We start from the raw sequence: 23,911 nt of genomic DNA, 5'->3' as shown, positions 1-23,911 counted from the left end.
TTTGTGTCCACACCTTTCGCTTTCACTCTGCCTTAGGACACAGTAGGCGATACTATGTTTGTGGTGAGAGTTCCCTGTTCTCTGAGTGTAGGATGATGTTGCTGCATCTGCATTGTGCTTTTCTGTCCTGAGAGCTGTGGTTTCTGCACAGAAGGAGCTGTCATGTCGGAACAAGCTTGGGTTTTGGTTTATTTAATGTCATCTGGTTTTCCACTGTATTGCTATAGCTTTGCAGCCCATTAGTTCCTAAGGTGTTCATCCCACTGTGAAAAATAGAAGTGCCATGTTTCTTCTACTTGTAATTATTCTAATAAAAGCTGCAGTAAGCCACTCGTTTTAAGCGTTAGAGGGACCTGTTTGCTTTTTTTTCCCCTAAGGCAGCAACACAAAATAATTCAAGGTTTTAGAAATGTCTGTTTCAGCATCTGAAGTTGTAAACTGAGAAAATAACTCCAGCTCCTCTGTGCCGTGCTTCTCTTTCTGAGAAGAGAAAGTCTTAAATCCTAACTGGAAAAAATATTGACTGTTGTACTACATTGGTGCGGCAGGACACAGAACTCTCTGTGGTATTCTGTGGATTAGAAGCGGCCATGGAAAATAGGGAGGGTCACGACAAATGTTGTAGTAAATGATTTGAACATAACACAAATCAAATACTAGAAAGCAAGCTGGCACTCTTATTTTCTTCTGTAGGTCAGCAGAAGTTTGATAGTTCAGCAAAACTGTTGCTGAAATTGGAGCTGTAGTAGGAGCTTGAGAGGCAACGATTCTGCATTGCAGAGTGGAAATGTTCATATGACGTGCTCTGAGCAAAGCATTGAAGAGTGATGTGCCTATTAATTATGTGATAGCTGCAAGCCAGTTACTGCTGGAGAAACTTTTCTTACTACACTTACTGAATCACAAAAAGGAAGACTATGGCCTAGCTTTCACAGCTTATAGAGATACAGTATAGTAAGGTTAAGTGACTTCTAACCTTTCTGCTCCGTACAATATTTCTGTCTCCAGCACTTCAACTGAAGTAGTGTTGTAATTGTCCGGCAGGTTTGCAGCCCCTGTGAGATTCTACCTCACCTGCTTAGTCACTGTGCTTGTAGTGTAGCAATATAGAATGCTTTGGTCACTGTCTTAGAGCTGCTTGCTTACAGGCCAAGGAGCGTAGCTATTGTTCTTCTGATGTTACTTGGTAGCTATGTACTCTTTGCATCCAGATGGTCTGCTTAATGTATGAGTCTTACCGTGCAGTCTGCTGGCAAGGTTTTGACAGAGCTGTTATGACTATAGAGAGCCAAGACTTAGGGAACATCTACTGATAAAACTATTTAGAGGTTAGGTTTTAGTCTGAGATGATCATGTTTCAATTTCCATGCTAACTGCATTGAGGAGCTCCTTTTTACTTTTCAGTTAGGTAATTATTTGTACAGCTTTTTTTTGGTCTGTATTCATTCTCCTTTGTCTCAAAATCCAGAGAATAATAGTATGTTGCAATCAAAATCAGATTTTGCAAAATCTGTAGTTGTATTGTCTTGGTTTTTCTTCTGCATTCTTTGGCATATTTGCTGATTGGAGCATCCTGCTTTATCCTCTGATGCAGTACGTTTATTTAAACGTAGTAGCTACAGGAAAGATGCTGGGTACTTCAATAGATGGCAGTAGGAGACAAGCTGACCAAGAATGAACCTTGACTGTGTTATATGTGTTTTTTGCCACACTTCTTTCTCTTAATCAACAGCATCAAAACTTAAAGCTGACTTTGGCTAATCATTGAATAAATGATTTTATCTCCAGATTACCTTTAAGGTATCACTGTAAAAACTTTCCCAATGATTTTTAAGCTTATTACAGAAGGGGAAAAAAAATTACATAGACAGTGTAAGACAGGTACCCATTCAGAGTGTCAACAAAAAAATATGCTCTCAAAGTTTGTGATGAGGCTTTTGATCACTTTAGTAAAGTTCGGGGACTTATTTTAGGCCTGAGATGTGAACTACTGTTGTGTGTCATGAGTTCATGTCCTTAACTACTCACACCATTACAGCTTGAAATATTCGGCACAACCTCAGTTAACAACTACTCTGGAGAGGATCAGACTTCACTGCCTCATTGCTCTAAAAGGGTTCATTGTTTGCATAGCTTATCCACAAAGATTGCTTATGTTTGTATTTGACTCTATTTATGTTCTTGTTGGCCCTTCAATACTCTAGTGGCCCATGCAGCATATGTTTTTTTTTATGGACTCGGGGTTAACTTAGATGTACAAGCTATTGTCTGCTGAATCCTACAAGAAGAATGATTTGTGCTTCTGCAGTAACAATAACTTAGCCTTGTTGCAACAGAATTTATTTATTTATTTTGGCCAAGAATTCACTCATTTCACAGTTCCCCTCTGGGAGAAAAAGCAATTTCAGGAACATCTGAATTTAAAAGAAACAATTGTACAGAGACACTATTTCCAAAACAAAGATAAACACAAAGGACTTGCTTGGCACTGGAACTGATAGAAAAGATAGTAACTGGAAAAATCTGTGTTTGCTAATAGTAAATACATAATTTCCTTCTAAAAGAGTGACACTGGTATGGGCATTCATAAAATGTTAATAGATTTTACTAGTCTTTTTCTATTTAAGATGTTGGTGTTTAAACTTTGAATCTGCAGAGACTTTTGTGTTTGCTTCTCTCCCTTCTATTGGGAATTACATTCAATCATTTATTTAGCTTCATACCTTGTATTTTTTCCAAATCATTAGCAAAGCAGAGCTGGGGGACAACTCCACGAGAGCATGGGATCAGAGATCCCTAGCAAGCCAGCACCGATGGCACTGAGAGCAGCACCAGTTGCAGCCTTGATTCTGGCTTGGCCAGCTGTGCTTCCTGTCTCTGTGGCCCAGCCTTGTACCTGCCCTGCATGTTCTCTAGAGATTCAGGCTGCTTCTAGCCTGAGCTAAACCTCACCACCAGTTCCATATTGTATGATGTGTGCATATGGAGTAATATAAACATGAGAGGAAACAGCTGTTTACAAGGGTGGGTAGTGATAGGGCAAGGGGGAATGGTTTTAAACTGAAACGGGAGGTTTGGGTTAGATATTAGGAGGAAGTTTTTCACCCAGAGGGCGGTGACACACTGGAACAGGTTGCCCAAGGAGGTTGTGGATGCCCTGGAGGCATTCAAGGCCAGGCTGGATGTGGCTCTGGGCAGCCTGGTCTGGTGGTTGGCAACCCTGCAAGTAGCAGGGGGGTTGAAACTTGATGAGCATTGTGGTCTTTTTCAATCCAGCCCATTCTATGATACAAGCGTAGCCCATGGTAATTATTTTGGTCTTGAAATAGTTACTGCCACAACACTCCTGCAGGAAAGCCTCCCTGGGGAAGATGAAGATCGTCCTTGCAGAGGTTCTGTTTAGACCAGTGAGCATGGGCAGTTCTGTTTGCAAAACGTAGTTCAGTTTGCTGTAAACTGCCCTCGTAATGAAGTGCATTGCAAGTTACCAGCCTGAAATTTCAGGGCAAGCACGCAACAAGAAAGGGAGCAATTAGGTTTCAGGAGATCAAGGTCAGGCTGACAACACATCTGTACTTTCCCAATTTCAAAGCAGTGAGTCTTTGCTATTGAGTCAGATTCCTTGATAGAGGAAAGAATGTAGAAAGTGCTTATTAAATGAATAATGACACGCACCTAGATTTTTAAGGAGCAGTGGCTTACTTTAAGGCACCTTTCTACCACTACTGAACAAGAAGCAATCATTTGTGTTTAGACTCAACTACAAATTTATTCTTTCCTATGCAATCGTTATTGCACATCTTAGTCAAGTGCTTTGGAAAACCAAGATCAAATGAATGACGTAAATTGGTGTCCATTTTCAAGAAAAGAAATGATCAAAATACTCTCAGGTGAACTTTTTTTTGACTGTCAAAAGTGGTACTAGCTGAGAATTTTGTCTCAGTTACAGAACTGTGAGTATGGTCACTGGTGCCTCTGGTGTTGGTTTTACAGATTTATTTTTTTCCTGCAAAAGAAGTCACACTGACATGTGCTCATGGCTGTTCTCTTGGGAGCGTATCTTCTGCAACATGGGAGGGGCTTGCCATGCACATAAATGCCAGTTTAGGACATCTGCTGATAAGAGAGAAGATAACTTTAAAGAACCATGACAGGATGTGCGAAACTAGTTTGTCAAATATCTTTTCTCCTTACATGCCGGGAGTGACTTCTAAAGCAAGAGGTGGCTGTGCTAAAACATATTTGACAGGATGGCCAGGTGAAAAGCTCTAGCTTGAAAGCAGAAGTGATCTTTGATGATCAAATAGCAGCATTTAAACAGGGGCAATGTTGATCCCTGTGAGCTCAATCTGCATTGCTGACGGAGGTATCCTTCCTACTTTAGGCACAGCCTACCCTGACACAGCCAAAACAAGCACAACCCCCTCTAGATGGAGAGCTCAGCACACATAACTGCTGCATAGTCCTCAGGCTTTCCTGGAGAAACACTAGCACACTGCCAGTTTTATTCTATGGTTAAACTGTGTTCATCCTGTGCAATCACAGAAGAAATGAATATTATCAGCCTCCAAGCTTTTTAGGTTTCTGAGCCTTCATGTGCATTCAGAACATGCTACAAAGCATACCTCCCACAGGTGTAGGTGATGCTGCCTTCACTTCCTTCCACCAGTGGGTCATTAGGTGCCAGAGGAAATTTGCTCTCCACTAGATGAAAGAGGCAAAAAGACAGGAATGACTGTCGAGGAGCAGGTATTCCTACTGAGCTTTGTAGACTGATTAAAGATAATATATAACATATTTTCCAAGTGTGGTATGTGACTGTACTTGGAGTTCCTAATATTCTTGCTTGTTTTAGGTCATTCTCCAGCTAAAGCTTAGTACACTTAATCATCCAGATCTGATAGAAACAACTTCTAAAAAGACTCCTCAAAATGATGCAAAATACATATGAGGAAGAGAAGACTTCTGCAAATCACTTTCTTTGTATGTTTTTTGAAAGCTTAGAGATCTCTTCTAGCATGAGATGTTTTCTTTATGTAATTGTTCTTCTCAGTAATTTAGACTCAAATCTTCACTGCATAAAGTACTTCATAAGAAAAGAAAATCAAACTTACTGGATTAAAGAGGCTAGACTAGAAAATGGTCTGTCTTAAATAATTCTTAATAGCCATTCAACATCCATATAATTATAATAGTATGGACTTGAAACTGTAACTATTTCTCAAAACGCTTCCAAAATTCAGCTTTTTTTGAGGAATAGTCTGTAGAAAATGACCTAGGTAACTAAGCCAGTACCAGCCTTCTCTATGTTGCTCTGCTAGTAAAACTTTTACGGCCTGAAAAACTAATTGCTATTTCTGTTATGCTTGAAGAAAATACTCTTTTTAGATGAAAAAGTAAGCATATTCAGAGAGCTTACAGTTTCACCACTAGCCATTATTTTATTTAAGTTCTCTTCAAGAATTCTGAAGCATCCAACAAGTAAAAACTAGCATAGAAATGCGGATAAAAGTTTGACTACATAGTATAACACTATTTTTATGTGTTATAAAAGTTCCCGATTTATTAGCATATGCTTATGCACTTCCCTCTCATGCCCTACCAAGTATTAACCTAGATTAAGTCATTATTAGTAGCAAAATTAATACAGTTTGTAACAAAAGACTCAGTTTTTATCAGTTGTTTGATGAACACCAACCTCAACAGTATTTTGCTATTTGAAAAAGCTACTGCTTTTTTTAACACTTAGCAAAAATTATTACTTACCTCTTCAAATCTTGTAACATAGCCTATAAAACCTTATTTTAGGTAAATTATTATTGTGTTATGTATTCAGTATTTGCATCTGTAGCAGAAATACTGAGCCACATCCTGAAGCAGTGATTGAGCACCTGGCAGGAAGGCAGGGCCAACCCAAGGTAGGTCAGGTGTATGCAGTGCAGCTGAGTGACTGGTAGGGATGGATCCAGGATCCACCCCTTCCTAGTCCTTATTTAAGGGTTGGCATTGGAGGTAAGGGTGTTTTGCTGGAGGTTATTGCCTACCTGAGGCCTTCTAAAGGTAAGCAGTATTTTTTGTTCACTTCTGCATTTGTGGTTGCTGTGTTTGGGCTTGTCCTCGTTTGTTGTAGTCAAGGACTTTGCTACCCTGCTATTTTTATTGTATTTTCCATCCCGTTATAGTGTTACAGTATCTTTTTGGTTTAATTAGTTCAAAATCTGTATGCAGCCTTACTTTCTTGTAAAGGGGAAAGTTGAATATATTTTTTTATGGTTACTCCTATGATAATTTCAGCTTCTATTTTCCTAGGAAGAAATAAGTTGCCAGCGTTATTTATCATGCACTAAATGAGAAGTATTTCTTAACTTCCTTTTTTTGTTTGCTACCCTACTACTTGCCAAGTAATTGATCAAGTATTTTACTGCCCAGAGTGAGTAGAAAGTCTCTGATGAGTGACTGAAGGAGAAGTTTGGTCTGGATACAGTTAGCTTTCAAATGCCTGACTGTATGGGAACTGCTGAGTCACGGCCTGAACCTCTGATTGATCACCTGAGGCGAGCCATGAGTCAGCCACAGGAGCACAGCTGAAGGCAATTCACCTGTGCTGCTGGAAGGGGTGGAGCCAGGCTCCAGTCCTCCTAGACCTATTTAAGAGCTGGCTACCAGTGGGGAAGGATCTCCTCTGGAGATCGTCTTTGTTGGTGTTTTGTGAGTGAGCCCAGGGTAGGGGTAAGCCTTCTATTTATTCTCTTTTGTTATCATAGTCTGCTTTGCCAAACTCTGTTGTTTATTTTGTGATTATAACATCCTAATGTTCTTTGATTATACACTTGACTCATCACTTCAATCTCTATACGTTTGAGGGTACAAATACACTTCTGTTTTTCTTTGTGAGAGAACTCAAGAAATGATATCTGAACATATTATCATTTCTGGATACTAATATTGCCATTCTGCTGTGACTTTTGCATTTTAATCAGTTATTGCAGCTACACACCTGAGCTCCATAAAAGTGCAGTCTAATTATTTGCAGTAACTTCCCCTTAATGTTTGAAAAAGCTAGTCGGCATGAAGACTGCGTTTTCTAGTATACTCCTTGCAGTTGGACTCTGTGTAAAGACAGCTATAAAGCTACAGTGAAATGGTAAGGTATGGTATTCTGTAGCTACATCATATGTTAATGACCCACTGTCATTTATAATCATCTGCTCTGAACAATGGGAAGTAATCACTTTATAGTTCCTACTCTACACCCTGTTACTGCTGGGTATGACACTTTGTTGTGCTTTTTCCCTTTAGCCTCTAGTGTCTCCTGCAGCAATGTGACTAGGTTTTTTTTCTGTTCTGTGAATTAGCACACTCATTATCTGGAAAGAGGACTGTGGTTATATACTTCTGCTTTACAACAATGGGTAAAAGTAGCAAAGAATAGAAGAGCACTTGAAGGTATTTTTTTCTTTCAAAGTATCATGGTTTCTTTAATATATCTTGTCACTTAAATGTTCTGTAAGCCTTCAGTTCTTGTTCTTCTGCCATCTGACTTCTGAAGGTGAAAGACATCTTCCCATAGCATGTTGCTCCCCAGGTGAGTTCTGGACCTCTTACAAACCTCTGAATAATCACAGAGAACTAAAATGATATTTAGAAAAATTGTGGGACAAAAATAGAAAAGGTGGTGCTTCTCTGTTCCCATGCGTTATGCTATTCTTTTCACAACCTTGTTAGATATATTAGACATAAATATGTTGTGATAAAATTTTAGGCTTTAAATGAAGGCAAGTGCAGGGGAAAAAGAGCAGCAGAGTAGGAGGCCAGGTGCTGAAACAAAATTCAGGATCTTATGTATAATCCTCAAAATCTTGTGGTTCAGAGGTTTTGTGTTGTACATAAAATGAATGGATATAAAAGAGTATGGATATAGAATAAATAACTGGAAAACATAATCTTTTGCAGAAGGCTTTTATACTAACTTAAAAAATAGATGCTAAGTGTAAAACTGAATCTATGGCTGGTGTTATGCCTATCCTTCTGTTTAAAGCAGTGATAAGAGATGGAAATGAAAATCTAGGCCTGCCTTTGTACCTTCCTCTATAGGTTGCTGACTAATGGCTTTGACCTATGGGGTTTTGCTAAGGAGCAAATTCAGGATGTGTACCCAGCCAGTAGGGCTGGTATAACAAAGCAGCAGTGTGCCCTGGCAAGAACAGTTGTGCTGTAGGGGTAACAGCACCCAAGGCAGGATCAGAAGGACTTGTAGTGATCTAAGCACATGATGCTACAGCTTCTGCTCTTTAAGCCCCTTACCTAGTTTATGTTTGAGTATGGCAGGTATGTATTTTTCAGCTGAGATTTGCCTTTGGATGGTGAATACTGGTTCTTTTCTTCGTAGCATGTGCAGAAAGACAAACAGAGGGAAATTGATCACTGGACCAAGAACTCATTTCAGTTTAAGCTTATTGATGGGCTTGCTAGCTTGTCAGTAGTCCCAGAGAAGACAGATGAGAAATCAAACAAGATTCATCCAATAATGAATTACAGGATGGGAATGTGTTATTGTAAGTCAATATGACTTAAAGGAAAAAAGATGCTGGCAAACAAACCATGTGTTTCTTCAGTAGAAGCAGTATGATTGGGAAAAAAATAATTGCAGGTGTAATGAATTTGGAAGGGGAGGTACTCCACAGGAGGTTGTGATTTGCAGGTGTTAATGGTTCAGAGCTGAAAGGATGAGTTAGTCAAGTGATCTCATTTTAGCTATTGATTAAAGAATCATTATCTGCTGTTAGAAACAGCCACAACTCAGTGTTTCTATTTATAGTCTGTAAGTAAACAGAATAAATTGGATGTCATGTTATGGTGAGGACAGGCTGGCAAGGTAAGGCAATCTGGGTGGCAGGGAGTCATTTATGCAAAACAGACCTTAAAATGGGTGCATGCATGCAATGTTAGATTATAGGTACATAAATATGTCATTACTTTTTGGCTTGCATATTGATCCTGGAAAGCCATTGAGAAATAAGCCTGATGTATTGCTATAAATTTTAGATGGGTTATTAAAGTATCGGGGCGAAGCAACAAAACATTGTCAGGTGGATTTTTAAACATAGAAAACGTCTTTTAGGGAGGACCTGAGGAATCTATGCTTTTGAGTTATCTTTCAAAAGAAGTCCCTGGAGTGGGTGCTTTATGATATACTTTGTTCTGTGGAAAGGCTGTTTATTAAATAAGGGCAGGAGGTGCAATAACAAATGACTGGAAACTGAAAAAATGGAACTGCAATTAGAAGATATGGTGGCAGCTCTTAAGAGTAGTGATGAAACTCTGGAACTGTAAGGGGGAAGGATATGTTTTCACTGTTTTTTTTTTTTTTCCTGAAATCTAACTTGGCTGCCTTGCTGAAATGTGCCTGACAGTGCATGCTGAATGAGTTCAGTTGAGAACTAAAGGTGAAATAAAAGGGTCTGATCTGCAGGGGTAACCTGATGTTCTGTTGAGTCTGTAAGCTTTCTGAAGCTGTGAAGTGATTTGAGGGTGAAAAGACTTGCAATTGTTACCAGGCTCTGTACAGCAGCTCTGCAATAGGTTTTAAATCTTTCTTTATTCAGATGCTTTGCACAGATGCTGTCTTTACTGACCATGCTAGTTAGTGGTAGGTCAGTGGCTTCATTCAGAGACATGGCTGTTTCTGGGCATTTCTCTTACTGAGATACTTTAATTGCTGTGTTAGTTTCTGATGACTTATTTTCACTGAAAAGTCCCACTAGGAGACAACTGTCAGCCAGCTGCTACCTGTTTCTGAGGGTCTAAAGCAACTAGGGTGGTTAAAGCCTTCATGTGTGCTCAGCCAAGCCAGCTATTTTGCTTCCCACACTTGCAGGCTTGGCAAGCATTTTTGTCCTTTGTTAGCATATTAGAATTGCTTCTGGCAGCTATCAGCGTTGATTGTGGTATTAACTTGTATAAATTCTCATACTGTAATACAAGTGGTGAGCTCTTTCTCACCATACATTACTATCATTTCTGAAGCTGCCTGGAAGTAGCAGAGTAAGTCCTTGTGTTTACCTGAGAACGGGAGATATTCCTCCTGGCAGAGGAACATCCTCCTGCTGTATTTGGCTATGTCCACTTACAGTTTCTGCAAGTTGGGTGCAGTGTAGAGGAAAGAAGTGTTTTCCTCACATTGAAAGGGTTTCAAAAGCTAAACGCTGGTTTGGTCTCACAGAAAAACTGTTCTGCAGCAGGTGCAGAAGCTTTTTGTTGGCACCTCTGGATCTTATGCAGGTGATCAGCCTGGTTGTTCTTTTGCACTGAGTGTGGGCACCTAACATGATGTGGAGTCAATGTTTGGAGAATACAATGCAAGTTGTAACTGCCCTATGAACTGCTACTGTGGGCTTTGTAATTAAAGAACAGCTGAAGAGTGAGCCCATCTTCTGACTGGTATTCATTTTTGGTGGGCTAATTCTTTGACATACCTGTCAAAGGACCCTTTGGAAAGTGGTTAAAAAAATAAATTATGAGAAGGAAGTCATCCATCTTCATGCAGAACACCAGGTGGTACGGGGCAAGACTTGTGCTGTAATTGGCTGTTTGCCCTCAGGAGAGTGACTAAATGGTTCCATGAAGCATAGCTCAGCTTTGCAGGCAGTTGGCTCTTAACTTGTGACTGACAGGAAACTGCTACCATTAGTGGTGCAAACATGTTCCCTAGCAGCAGGTATAGAGCTGTAAGATACCCTAAGTGGAGTTTTAAAAGTAACTCAGCCTTTGTTACTGAGGGATAGTCCCAGAGAAGGAGAGAACCCGCTCAGGTTTAGTGAGTTTAGTTTCCTGGAGAGTGGTTCTTGCAAAGGGGCTGTATTTTGGCACAGCTTCCACAGAAAGATGCCTACTTCTGAGCAGGTGAGTAATTTCTCAAAGAAATACATCACACAAAGCATGTGTAGCAGAAGTTGCTTAGGAAACTAAGTGCAACTCTTATGTTGGATTAGCTAGTAATCCAAATGTATACAGCAAAATGGCATTTTTTTTCTGGTACATAAAATGTTCTCTGATCTGCATCCCACTAGAAAGTTACTCTTTAAACTGGTTAGTTATTTTGGTGCATGCCTTATGGAATTGTGCAGCATTGTTTTATGTTTGTGATAAAAAGTTGTTCTCTACTGCTATGCTGGGATATGTTTTATTCATATTTTCCACTCCGTTTGTTTTTATTTCCTGGCAATGGTTATTTTGCATGGTGACCCAGAGAGATACCTGAATTCTGTCCTAAACTGCAGCTAGGTAACCGCACGGGTGAAATATATGGGTAGTTTTCCTTAAAAAGCTGCCAGGTCTCACTGGAAGTTTCCACTGTGGAGGAAGACCATGACTGTGGGTTGAGGTGAGCAGTGCTTGCAACATGGGATAGCTATATGAACTGTGAGCAGAACGAGGCAGGAAGCTGTGCTGGCCCTCACTGCAGTGCACCTTCATGGTTATTTTTGCCTTACTAAACAACCACGGGGCAGAATGAAGATTTGTTTCAAGCTTACATTCACATGCCGTGTCTGTACTGTGCACCATAGACACACGCAAACTATTCTGGAAGGACAAATAGGACAAAATAGCACTAGATTCAAGGTGTTGCACCAAACTCACTTCAGCCCGGTTAAGACTATCCTTTGTATCCTCATACTGTGGGATAATTAGTTTATGCATGGCTTACAGTGGCTTCAATTTCTTTGAAATAGGAGCTGCCTTCTCCTAGAGCAGTTGTGGACTTACGGCAGTCAACTAATTAAAGGATGAATCAGGACAGTGCAAAGGCTTCTCAAAGAAGCAAGAAGAGCACCCAGCATAGGCAGAAGTGCTGCAGAATAGATGAAAATGCTCTCACCTCTGCCAGCAGCAGCTTGTGAGCTTCACAGGAGCTGAATGCATTTCCCTTTGGAGACAATAGGAATCAACTTCTAGGGTACCCTTTTCTCCAGGTCACCCTTACTCTGAACTTGTTTAAAAACTGTACAATTCTCTTCTACCACAAAACCTGAGTGCTGTTGCCATACAGTGCAAATGAGTTCTCAGACTCTTGTCTTGTGTGAGAACTTGACAAGAGCAGTGTCAGTCTCGTCTCTTAATCACTAATCATTATTAATGTTCTCAGCTGCTGGTCCCTTTTGCTGTTCCTCTTTACTGAAACACTCAATTCCTAGGGACACGGTTATTCACATTAGCACTGGCTTGTCTTCAGCAGTGGCACAGAGGAGGGATCACCTTGCTGAGCACTAGACCATCTTCCAGGCTAATGCATTAGAGAATCTTGGGAAGATGTTGCTGAGCTGAGAGTACAGAAAAGCCTTTCTTAAGCATAATGAAGAGCTTTTCTTCAAAACCTAATTTTTGCCCTATCAAACATCTTCCCTGGTGGTTGGGGAAAATGTTTATATAGCATGTTAGCCAGTCATTTACAGAATCACAGAAACGCCAAGGTTGGAAAAGACCTACAAGATCATCCAATCCAACCATCCACCTATCACCAATAGTTCTCACCAGACCATGTCCCTCAACGCAAAATCCAAACATTCCTTGAACACCTCCAGGGTCAGTGACTCCACCACCTCCCTGGGCAGCCCAGTCCTATGCCTGACCACTCTCTCAGAGAAGTAGTATTTCCTAACATCCAACCTAAATCTCCCCTGGCGCAGCTTGAAGTCTTTCCCTCTAGTTCTATCACCAATTACAGAAGAGAAGAGACCAAACCCCCAGCTCACTACAACCTCCCTTCAGGTAGTTATAGAGAGCAATAAGGACTCCCCTGAGCCTCCTCTTCTCCAGACTGAAATTTGTGTTAGATGGAAAATGCCCTACAGAAATCTCTCTAGCAGTGGAAGGAGAACTGTTGAATTATGCTGGTCCCTGGTAGCACCTTCTGGGCTTAAAATTTCTCTGAGGAAGGCATGAGAGGAGGTTCAGCATGAATATCTTGTTCCAGTATCTAGAGGTAGGAATTATTCTTGTCTCTTCTATTGGTTCCTCTTCAGAAAAGAATAAGCTGCAGTGTACTTCTAAGATCTGTTTAGACAAGAGGAAAAAATTACAGAATGCAGCTGGGATTTATGTATAAGTTTAGGATCCTTTAGGGGTTTGGATTTTTCAGGCTCACTGGGTTTGAGATGACTTGGAAGCAGTGGCTGGAAGCTGTGATGAGGAGCTACATGAAGCCCTTGTGTGTCCAGGCAAATAGGTCTCTTCACAATTCTCAGAAGGAAAATACAGCTTAGTCCAAAGACCCTTAATGCACCAGCCTTGCACGGGAAGGACATGGATGCAGGTCCTGCTGTTCTACTTGACAAATCTGGGGAGCTAATGCTGATCCACTTGAGTTAGGGTGGAATTTTTTGCTTAGCAGGGAGGCTAATCAGAAGTATGTTGTTGCAGACCATCTTAGTGTGTCCTGTGCAGTGGATAGGGAGCAAGGCACAGTATTACCTGTTGCACTGTAAGGAGAGCTAGCCATCCAATTTCCTGCAGCTAAGAGGCACCGGAGGGTTGTTCTCTTTCTAGTATGTGTGAGATGCTTTATATCTAGACAAGCACTGCTATTCTTACTCGTCTCCTTCCAGAGTTAACACTGGTTTTTATGTGCTTAAACTATTAGAGACTGGTGGACAGGATAGATGGTGTTCATAGCACTATCCCCATTGCCACAGTAGATTCAGCTGTGTGGTCCCAAGGGTTTAATAGTTCTTCTGAAAACTAGTCATGCTCCAGATTTGGGGATGCTATTCAGATTAACCGCAACTGCTTGTGCTTCTCTGTGGATTTTCCAAATGAGCTACGGATGTGATCACATGAGTGGAAGATGTGCTTGTGTTGGTGGCAACAGAATTACTGTAATGTGCTGTTTCATTAGTGTTGGCACTTTTGGCACTTCAAACTACAAGAAAAAAAATGGCTTATGTGTGTCAAAATAGAGTTAATGGGATAGTTACATTTCTTTTGTCTCAGAGTATGTTTCTGCATATGAATCTTTTTCTGGGTCTGTTCTAGTCACTCCTTTTAACTTGTGAGTCATAAAAATGTTCTTCAGAATGCTTCCCTTGTTATCAGAACTTGCTCTCTGATGGCTTGAAAATTGCCTTTTCATCTTTTACAGCCAGCTGACCTACCGGAATAAATGCAGTTCAGCCAATTAGTCATTGTGGTTTTCCTCCTTTTGCTTGAGATGGCTAGCTCTCAGGAGTGATTTTCCTTTCTACACAGCAATTAAATTAGTAAAAAGCAGTTCTGTGTCATGAAATCTTGGTTGGAGAAAGAGCAGCAAGGGAAGTGAGCTTCCCGTGTGCCTGTGGGTATGTGTACCAGGTATTCCTGGCTGTGCAGCTGCAAGATGCTTGTTCTCAGGGTTTGCTTCAGGTTCTGTTCCTATTTCTCAGTTTTCTGTTGCTATGGGAGTGTCTGGTAGATCCCTAATGCTATGGGAATGCTAAGAGAAATGTCTTCTTTCAGGACATGCTGTTTTATAAATCGTGTGCAATAACTTCAGAGTCGGCAAGAGAGTAGTTCTTATGGCTCCTGTGTGTGATAAACAGTACATATAGAAAGCAGAGTAGCTGGTGCTCAGTAATTCTCAGGGCTGTGTTTTAGCTCAAGTAATTTTTTCTAAGGACTTGTCCTTCCAGATGACATATATTCCTTTACCTCCTGTGTCAGGTGTGAGAACTTGACAAGAGCAGTGTCAGACCTGAGAAGACCTGCCTTGCAAGGAGATTTTTGAGGTAGCAATACATAAAATCAGCCAAATCTAGCCTGAAACAGGAGCTCATTTTCAGCATAATCTTGCCAGCTGTTCCTTGTCCAAGGGAAGATGAGAAATGTATACCATACTCTTATTCCTGGCTATGGCCCGAGCAGCCTTTGGTTTAGCAGGCCCTCTTAATTCCAGGTAATTGTACAATGTCAGAAAGGAAATAACTTCTCTGTTCATTGGAATATAGACTTCTCTTGGGGCATGAAGTAATGGATAACAAGTAGAGCTGAGGACAAATGTAATGAAAGTAAGGATTGCTTACTTAAGGTTTCACACTTTGTTTTGTTAGCAAACATTATCTCAGTGCCTGTAACTGGAGGAACTGATGTTATCTCTTCACTGTGTCCCATAGTTAGTATCCAGCTGAGGAAAGTAGAACATAGTTGTGTCCCTGTCATGGAATGGGAGCCCCAGAGAAGAGAAAGATGTTCCCTCTCATGTCCCTTCCATGATGCATACTACTGGCTTAATAATCATGTAGCCTTATGTCTAGGGCTGCAATAGGCTGTGCTGGAGCTGAGGCTGAACAGAGTGATTCAGCATACGTTCAACACTTGCGCTGTCTGTAGTGGATGGAGGAGATAAAGGCAAACTGATTCTGAGCATTAGAGTTTTGCAGCTACAGGTTGGAGTGAATTAATTCAGACAAGTGGTAATATTTACTGATTGGTACTAATGAATTTGTATTAAAAAGTAGTTCCACTCACCCCACTACTCTTCTGCTTACCCAAATGCTATTTACTATGATGTTTTCTCAACTTGCCTGCATGTGGTTGAATAGCAACTGTCTCTGTTCCTTAAAATGGCTACAAATCTGATAGACTGCACACATGATGGGTCTAAATATACATTTAGGTAAAATATATAACACAGCTGCTAGGCAATACATTTTCACTAGTAGAAAGATGATATTTCAAGGCAGTGGTGAAATGTTAGGTGAATTATGGAGTTTATCCTCTTACTTGTGGAAAAAAAAAAAATAGCATATTCCATAATCTGAACTGGACTAGTTCTCAATTAGGTGCTGTTTGTCTCTGATTTACTGGTCAGGTTATCTATAGACCAAAAGACCAGTAGGTTTATTCTAGTCATCATGGAACAGGATGACTTAAGGGGCAAGCATTAGACAGTATTTTGTTTTTAAAAAGCTATCATGGTTCCTTGCTAGGTTTTAATCTGCCCACAGAAGATTTAAAAACCTCTTTTGTAGATTAGTATCAGCTTCTCCTTTCTGTTTTGTTTTCACTATTGATTAACAGACCTCACAGGCTTCAGATTCTCACAGATCTCACAGATCTAACAGATTCTCACAGGCTTGTGGAGAAATAGATGTACCTTGAACTTATCTGTGCAGGAATTTCAGCTAATTGGCTGCTCTGTGGAGGTCTGAGACTTGTGACGTAGACCAGAGGCATGTACTGCTTACTCCTTTAAAAATGTGTGCACCTCCATGCACGGGCAGCAATTCTCAATCTGTGGCTGGTGGCCATGTGCCTGTGAAATCCTTATTAAGTCCTGTGCCCACCATGAATTAAAATTGAAACTGGGAGAGCTGCTGCTTTAGAGCATCAGCTAAGTGTGATGATGATACTAGCCTGAAGTTCTTGTGATTGCTGCCCAGGCACAGGCAAAGTTTGGGAGCCAGAGGCCTAGGCAGTCCTCCTGTTGGACACTATTTGCCTTGAATCTAATTTTGTGCTGATATTTTGTGAGCAGGATAAGGCTGGCCAGCCTTGTGAAGTTCTGGGGTGCATCCTTGTTGCTCTGTATGCACCTCATCCTCTAAGGCTATGTAATGTGGTGAGGACCTGGGCTTTTGGATAAAGACACCTGGAATGGAGAAGCAAACAGGAACCAAATGGCAGCTGTTTATGTGGAGTCTTACATCCCCTGGAACAGCCCTGGTAAATAGCATGTGATGGGAAGAGCTGTCTCAGGATGCTGACTCTAGCCTGTTGCCACTGATAGCAGCACTGGCATGGAGTCTTCCTAAACATATTGTGGACTACCCAAAACCATGTGAGGATTCACCCTCTTGCTCTGCTCTTATGTTGGAATTTAGTGTTCAGGTTGACCATGTTTTCTTGACATGATCAGAACTGCAAAGCTGGCTCATTTCTCAGTGGACAATGTAATTTTACTGATTTGTTAACTTAAGCAACTAGTATTACAAAGTTAGAGTAAGTTTGAGATAGTCGTAGGTAATTATTATTTATGAAACTTAGATTTGTTACCTTTTTATATCTGAAAAATTACTTAAGTGGGAAGCCAGTAATAGGACTCTAAGTTTTGCCTGGAAGGGTCAAATCATAAGCATAGATTACTGTAATTTGTGCTTGTGAAATGAATGAGTGCTGCTTGTTATTTTCCCCTGAAGTGAGTAAATTTATGATCTGTCTCTGTTTCTGACTAAAGAAAAAGTTTATCTATCAAAGCTATGACTCCTTTCTCATCTTCTCATGTGATTTGCCTTTCAACTTTCTTGTCCCTTTCTTAGTAATCAGGAGGGGAAGTTCAGGTGCAGTCAAGTAATGATTTGGAATGTAAGTTTGAGAGAAGCTGTCCAAATGTGTTAAGACCTTTGCTTTCACCCTGTGCTTTTCAGTTACCATGAGAAGAGCAGAGTGGGCGCAGCTGTTTGGTTTCTGTGACCACAGCTGCAAAACTGGGGTGCTTCCTTTTTTGAGTCAAGGTCAGCGGAGACCTGCCAGCTTACGATTTCTTTTCCCTATCGATTTTTAAGGCCCGGTGAAGCCATGAGTATATATTAATAACAATAGGAAGAGCCTGTCACTTCTCGATTCTGGCTGTATCATGGAAGATAGCATTAAAGCACTCAGCATCCCCTGTCAGAGTGAGTAAAACCTATCTGTGTGGGAAGAAATTGCACTGTGCTTTGAGCAGGTGCTAGGAATATTTGGAGTACCATGGCCCTGAGAGAGGTTGGGGTATGTGGTTTAGATAACCACGAGGATGTAATGTGGTTTTACCTGTGTTCATCTTGTTTGCCAAATTTAGTCTTCATAGCTTCAAAGTCAGTCTCCTGCTAAAGCAGAAGTTCCTGTATGCAACCTAACTACACTTGATGCTCCAGTTAAGTCAGTTGAGAAGACTGCTTTGCGTTCCTGCCTTCCTATTTAGGAGGCACTGGGAGATTTCCTCTGCTGTGAAATCTACAGCTGATCCTGAAAAATGCCCTAAGCTATGTCCTGCAGTGTCTGATGAAGGAGAGTGTTGGTGGGTCATCTCTGCTGGTGAAACTTTTACATGCACAGCATGCAGGCTTTTCTTATCACTAGTGAAAATGTGTAGCTAATGGTGGTAGCTCTGAAAAATCATGTTTTGTAGCTGAGTTGTTCTATCAAATAGTGTTATCTTTGCAGCTGTTGTAGTCTTCACAAAAACAAATGGGAAGCACTACTTTGGAGCAGCCTATGTAACATGGGGACTTTATCAATGTGGGAAGTGCTGATGGAGCATCTGGAGTAGGAGCTTGGTAACTGAATCACTTGAGTAGTCTCTGATTCACATGCTTGGGCACGTGCCTGGCCCAAAACTGTACTTGCTAATTGTTTGCAATAAGGGGTAGAAGAGCACCTGTGTCAAAGATGTTGATAAATGTGGTTTTCAAGTCAAGGAAAAGTTTGGCCCTACTCCACAACTATTTTCCTTCTTATGATCAAATGTTTCTGCCTTCAAGAAACTTCAGAATGAACAAAGTGAAGTAAAAGTCTTCCTTCTCCATCACTGCACTGCCCAGTTGTAAGCACTGTGTATATGGACTGGACCCTACCAAAATACAGTGCGTCCTCTGATCAGCCTGAAGGAAAGATCCTACTTTTCTCTCTTGTCATGCAGTTTGTGTGCACTGGCAAAGCTGAGGAGGGCCCAATGGATTACTTTATGTATGTTTGGAAGACAGGTAGTGTCTCGAGCTGAATTCTTTCCCAGAGCTAGAGCTGCACAGGGTATTTTTTTTAATAGTTAAATTTTGTGATTGTGTACACTTATGTAGGCCAATCTAACTTGTGAATATCCTCCAGGGAGTCTTCACTGTTGTAGTACAGCAACTGGATGTAGCACATTGTGGATGGTGTGCTTTGTCTGTTAGGTCTGTGAAGCTGCACTTTTTTAGTGCCTATTAGCATCAAATATATATACACAACACTATAGAAGTGTGTCATCTTTTAACCTAACAAAAAGTCCTGTTAAATTCTGATGCTATGCTGAGTATCTCAGCATCTAAACACTTCAGCAAGAGTGTATTGCTGTGATTGTGGATGTTTGCTGATAGAACTCTGTGGGTAACTGCTGTTTAGGCAAATTACGACCAGATATAGAATGGATGGTTGCACTTCTCAAGAAAAGGAGGAAATAGCAATAGGGCATCTAATTTAAGCGGTGATCCTGTCATGCGAAGACAATGGCAAGGAAATGCACTGAAATCTGAAGTATAAAGAGATGGTTGTGGGTGATTGAAGTAGTGAAATAGAACTGCATTTGCCTTCTAAAAATCAGCTGCAGTTGTCTGTGTAATACTACCCTGATTGTGGTCTGACAATCGCCATTTGTTCCAAGGCAGTCTATTTCTCTCCTGGCATTTATCCTCCTGAAGTAATTCTGAGTGAGTATATAAGTGCCTGTTTACATCATGAACTTATTTTCTCACAGTGAACAAGAATCTAAGGCAAGCTTGTGGGTAGTGTAAAAGAGAAACAGTTGGACTGGAAGAAGTGGAAAGTCTCTGTAGAAAGAGCCATCTTGTGAAGAAGCAATTAGTTTTGTAAGTTGTGAATGCTTCAGTGGTGTAACCTGCATTTCCTTTTTTGTTTCGCATGGCTGTGCCCCCTAGTTTTTCCTGGGCTAATTGTATAAATTAAGTAGTAGCGTGAAGTTTTTACAGCAAATAGCATTATTTAACTGAGATTTTACACTTGTTAAGCTTTGAAGTCAGCATTTTCTTTCAGTCCCAGCAGAGTCAAATATTTCACAGTATGCAGTGTGGCTTTGTTCTTTACTTGAGACTGAATATCAGAGAACTAATCAGTCAGTGAGGGCAACCAGTAGTTTCATTCTTGTACACAAAACACAAAAGCAGATGCTTTGCGTCTTTCTGATATGTGTAACATGGGAGATAGGGTGGCATGGTCAGATTGGTTTCTTTCAAACATGGAATCAAGAAATCCATGAATTACAGGAGATGGAAATATTTCATCTGCTCAGCAGGATGTGGATTGCAAATGAACACATACAAACGTAGCTGTCAAAGTTCTCAGTTTGATGGTCATGGTCTCAGAAACTTGAATATTTAATGCCCATTAATCTGAATGCAATCTCAGTGGTTGCAGTGAACAGCTGAGGATCAAGCTGTGTCTGAAACTTGAGTGTAACCGTGGAAGGGGGAAAAAAAAAAAGGAATTTGGACAATCTGTGTTTAGCTGCATGAAAAGAGTAATCCTGTTTTTAATATCTATAGTGCATTATGTAGCACAGCTGTGTTGTGAAGTTGTTGTGTGTGTGGCTGTTCCTTTTACCCCTTCATAGACAGGTGCATTGTGTGCTACTGGTGGTTCCATTAAACTTCATTTGATACTGTAACAACTTGGCAAAATAGAGTATTGAAAAGCTGCATTACTTAACAGGCAGTCTATACAGATACTTTTTTTTTTTTTTTTATCTGATTCCTTTGTGTGTTGTTGGGTAACAGCTGTATAACATGGCTCCTGTGGCTTAGATGAAGAGAATCGGCAGCAATTTCTTCTAGGTCTTTCAAAGATGGGCTGGGAAATAGAGAACTTTATGAAGAAGGGATCCTTAACTTGGGCTTACTCCTGGAAGGTGTTGCAAGTGGTTTGCAGTAAATACTCTGTCTGGTCACAGTGAGAAGGCAGGTCTTAGGAAAGAAGGAAAGGCCAGGCTGTTAAGCCCAGGATCAGTAGGCATCCCACAGACACAGATTGCATGTAACTGCATCTGGGTGTCCCTATAAATGTTTTATGTTGTGGGGATGTTGGCTTTTTTAACTCACGTGCAGGGCAACCATTAATCGAGCTTTTCATGAGGAGGGATTCCAGCATAGTCTTAATTCAAGTTGTCTTTTCTGAAGATTTCAGCCAAACTAAATATTTTGATTTTCTGAAACAGATTCTAGAATAGCACCAAAGCACTTCTCGTCTCAGTAGCAAAATTCCTTTGAAAGGAAGTAGATTTTCTATTTAAAAAAAAAAGACTTTCACAAAATTTCAAGAAATCATAAAATTGAGAATAAGTACAGTTTTTCTTAAAATTGGTGCATGAGGAGCTGAACTTGAGTCTTTGTTGTTATGTACTGAATTAAAAATGCTTACAAAAATAGATCTGCAGTGGAGAACTAATAAAACATGTCTTCTGCAGTCAGTTCATAAAATGTGGTAGAAAGAAGCTCTTAGCTAAAAGTGACATAACTGAAGTCATAGTGAGGCCATGGCTAATAATCTGTTCTTCTGTAGACTTCGGTTTTTTCTTGACAGGCATCTGCAGTACCATTGTGATTTGATCTCATGTAGCTAAGTGCAACTTTTTTTTAGCAGTGATTCTCTGTGTGATATTAACTAGTTATATTCTATAGTAAAACAAAACTGCACCAGTTTGTAATATCTGCAGTTCTAATGCAAACTTGACTGTAAGCTATAGCTTTGTAACTATAAATGCCCTTTGCTTTTATGTACATATCTGCAGTGAGTCCAGGAGATACTGATTACTATTTTTCTTTAACAGTCAAGACACCCCAACAAATATTTGGGCTTTTTTCTCTCTCATACAGCAGAAGGTTATTTCTAGGAGCTTTAAATGTTTGAGTATGCAGGTGTGAATTCATGGATTTCCCATCAGAATGATACATCTGCTCCCACTAGAGCAGTCAGGTGATGCAATCAATTTCCATTTCTGTAAAGAGCTGAAAGGTTGCTGTATCATTGCTGCTTTTTTTTTTTTATTTAAGAAGTGTAGAACAGAGAATAGTGCCGTAGAGTTCTCATACTGTTTCTTCAGATGTGGAGTCTTGAGACTTGAGATGAGATTTGGAGAGACAGGTCACGATCCCTGTGGCTGCACTTGAGGTGCTTTTGTTCTCAACTTCTGTCCTTTCAACAGTGATGTCTTCTCTTAGTAATTCCAAGCATGTGTCAGAATGGGAAACTGTGTTCCAGACACAATTTAGATTGCACCTTTTTCATTTACAGAATCGCAGCATGGTGTGAGTCGAAAGGGACATTAAAGATCTCATTCCGACTCCTTGACGTGAGCAGGAACAAATTCCACTGAATGAGGCTGTTCATAGCCCCTCATTATGCAAACTCATGTCAAAAATGTACTCATCTATGTTATTGGTGTACTGTAACATAAGCTTGCCTACTTGTGTTTTCATTTGTAAAGCTATTTCTGAGTAAAAGAGCTTACTCTTTATTTATGGCTGCATCAAGCAATGAAAACTTACTTGAGTTATAATTGCACAGGGACGAGTTATATTCCAATGCATCTCCTAGAAGTGCACGATCTGCTGGATGTTTTGTGAAGTTTAAAACACTCAGAGAAAAAGAACATGAAGTCTTTATTGTCAGAAATAACCAAAGTGCAAACTTGTTGCTTAGCAGGAGAAACTGCAGGTTAAACTTCATCCATGATCAAGGAGCAAGCTAGAATACTTGGCAAATTTCAGTCCTGCTGCTTTTCAATAGTGGCCAGATAGTTAGAAGTAATGTTTGAACAAATATAATTGCACCAAAAACTTGCTCTCTGGGAAAAACTGTTCAAGAGCAGCAAAATAGTTAAATTCGTCAGATTTCACCTTTGTTGGTAAGATTTCATCCTCGCATATCTTTGAACTTTACTTCATTCAAGCAGGCTTAATGCAGAAGATGTCAGTTAACAAAGGATTAGCACTTTGATCTGTCACTGGCATGTGACAGCCACTGCCCAGAGCTGACATCTGCTCAATAACTGATAGTCATCTAGGGTGTCAATAATATTACAAAGCTGGAGAAGCTTGAATGCTGGCACATGCCAACACTCACTCTGCACATTTTTGAATGGCTGCATTGCACTCTTAAAATACCTTGATTTCTAATTTTTCCATACAGGATAGGGTAACAATCTGTCAAGATTTTGCACTGCAGAGTGGACTCATTGCCTGCCTTGCTTTTCTTGCTGTTGGAGTTGTTGCTTCAGCCCCCGGACTTGGTGGTAGAGGTCAATGGCTGTTGGCAGTTGATGTCATTCCCTGTTTTGTCTGTCAGCTTCCATCTCAGGAGGCAGTTGGCTGCCAGCCAGTTACTACTGGTGTAGAGTCCTAGTGAGGGAAAACAATGACTTTAGCTTGCCAGGATGCAGATGGCTGTGAGTGCATTTCAGTCACTGTCCTGTTCAGTTATCTGTCCTGAGCCATGAAAATTACTCAGTAACTTAGGAAAAGCCTCAGCTCAAGCTTGGTTTTCTAGTCTGACCATGGGCCAGCGGTTGTGATAAGAAAAATAAACAACCAAAACTAGCAGATGACTGCAGAGCACAAATGCTAACCCTCCTGCCGATTGTTGACATTAGTGCTCTTTTTGAACTCCCTGTTTCTTACTGTGTGTTGGATGCTTCACGTGACTTTGTGGTAGAGTTCTTCAGTGATGGGACCATAGGCACAAGAGAGTGAACTTGAACTGCTCTATGCTAGAACTAGAAGGGAGCCAATAAATACTGAGAGCTGGGAAGAATGCTCAGTATCGCTGACAGAAAAATGTATCTGAGACTGAGATATCTCAGGCATTTATTTGTTCAGACTGAGCTAGGATTTGGTTTATTGCTGCTTTATCTGTTTGGTGTCAAAGTACTCTCACCTTTAAATGCCCCGTGCTTTTTGTTTGCTCTTCAGATGTCTCAGGCAGTCACTGAGAAAAGCACTTGACCTGAATTGTAGGCCTGGAGAAAGCTGTCTGCTTTTGAATCTTGTAGGTTTTTTTTCTGCTTTAAAAAAAAAGCAAAAAGAAAAACCAAAATCCTCCTAAGCTTTTGAGGAATGCAGCAGTTGTTAGGCAGGGCTACCAAATGTATTTCTGTATGACTCAAATTTGTTGGTGTCATAACATGTCTGACATG

This window comes from Tetrao urogallus, assembly GCF_951394365.1.
Source record: "Tetrao urogallus genome assembly, chromosome: 4".
Lineage (NCBI taxonomy): Eukaryota > Metazoa > Chordata > Aves > Galliformes > Phasianidae > Tetrao > Tetrao urogallus.
The sequence above is the reverse complement of the archived record's forward strand: the minus strand, read 5'-3'. Positions refer to the sequence as shown.